Raw genomic sequence first — 2,051 nt, forward strand, 5'->3', positions numbered from 1 at the left:
CATAAATATGACCTAAAACATCATCAGATTTTCATACAAATCTTAAAAGTAGATAAAAGAGGACCCAGTTAAACAAATCAGACAAAAATATTATACTTGGTCATTTATTTATTGAGGAAAATGATCCAATATTACATATCTGTGAGTGGCAAAAGTATGTGAACCTTGGCTTTCAGTATCTGGTGTGACCCCCTTGTGCAGCAATAACTGCAACTAAACATTTCTGGTAACTGTTGATCAGTCCTGCACACCAGCTTGGAAGAATTTTAGCCCATTCCTCCGTACAGAACACCTCACATGGGTTTCCTCACATGAACTGCTCACTTCAGGTCCTTCCACAACAGTTTTGATTGAATTAAGGTCAGGACTTTGAATTGGCCATTCCAAAACATTAATTTTATTCTTCTTTAACCATTCTTTGGTAGAATGACTTGTGTGCTTAGGGTCATAGTCTTGCTGCATGACCCACCTTCTCTTGAGATTCAGTTCATGGACAGATGTCCTGACATTTTCTTTTTGAATTCACTGGTATAATTCAGAATTCATTGTTCCATCAATGATGGCAAGCCGTGCTGGCCCAGATGAAGCAAAACAGGCCCAAACTATGATACTACCACCACCATGTTTCACAGATGGGATAAGGTTCTTATGCTGGAATGCAGTGTTTTCCTTTCTCCAAACATAATGCTTCCCATTTTAAACAAAAAGTTCTATTTTGGTCTCATCCATCCACAAAACATTTTTCCAATAGCCTTCTGGATTGTCCACGTGATGTTTAGCAAACTGCAGACGAGCAGCAATGTTCTTTTTGGAGAGCAGTGACTTTCTCCTTGCAACCCTGCCATGCACACCATTATTGTTCAGTGTTCTCCTGATGGTGGACTCATAAACATTAACATTAGCCAATTTGAGCAAGGCATTCAGTTGCTTAGAAGTTACCCTTGGGTCCTTTGTGGCCTTTCTGACTATTATATGCCTTGCTCTTGGAGTGATCTTTGTTGGTCAACCACTCCTGGGGAGGGTAACAGTGGTATTGAATTTCCTCCATTTGTATGCAATCTGTCTGTCTGTGGATTGGTGAGTCCAAACTCTTTAGAGATGGTTTTGTAACCTTTTCCAGCCTGATGAGCATCAACAATGCTTTTTCTGAGGTCTTCAGAAATCTCCTTTGTTCGTGCCATGATACACTTCCACAAACATGTGTTGTGAAGATCAGACTTTGATAGATCCCTGTTCTTTAAATAAAACAGGGTGCCCACTCACACCTGATTGTCATCCCATTGATTGAAAACACCTGACTCAAATTTCATCTTCAAATTAACTGCTTATCCTAGAGGTTCACATACTTTTGCCATTCACAGATATGTAATATTGGATAATTTTCCTCAATAAATAAATAACCAAGTATAATATTTTTGTCTCATTTGTTTAACTGGGTTCTCTTTATCTACTTTTAGGACTTGTGTGAAAATCTGATGATGTTTTAGGTCTTATTTATGCAGAAATATAGAAAATTCTAAAGGGTTCACAAACTTTCAAGCACCACTGTATATTATGATTATATCAAATTTATGACAAATACCAGGTCACTTATAATATAAAAAATGTGTACAATCATGAGACAAAGAAACTATATTTATTTGAGGAATAGTGTGTATGACTCTAACATTACAGAAAATTATTTGCTTCTGAAAAAAATTATGAAATTTACTGGATTTTCTTTTGAATAAAAAAGATGTATCTGGATTTATAGGGGAAACTTACAGGAGTTTGAGCTACCAGTTTCGTATTGGAGAAACGACTATTGGGAAAATTGTACCAGAGACCTGTGATGCAATCTACAAAGTTTTAAAGGACAGTTATCTGAAGGGGGCGGCACGGTGGTGTAGTGGTTAGCGCTGTTGCCTCACAGCAAGAAGGTCCTGGGTTCGAGCCCCGGGGCCGGCGAGGGCCTTTCTGTGTGGAGTTTGCATGTTCTCCCCGTGTCCGCGTGGGTTTCCTCCGGGTGCTCCGGTTTCCCCCACAGTCCAAAGACATGCAGGTTAGGTTAA

The sequence above is a fragment of the Neoarius graeffei genome, chromosome 1, assembly GCF_027579695.1.
Source record: "Neoarius graeffei isolate fNeoGra1 chromosome 1, fNeoGra1.pri, whole genome shotgun sequence".
Lineage (NCBI taxonomy): Eukaryota > Metazoa > Chordata > Actinopteri > Siluriformes > Ariidae > Neoarius > Neoarius graeffei.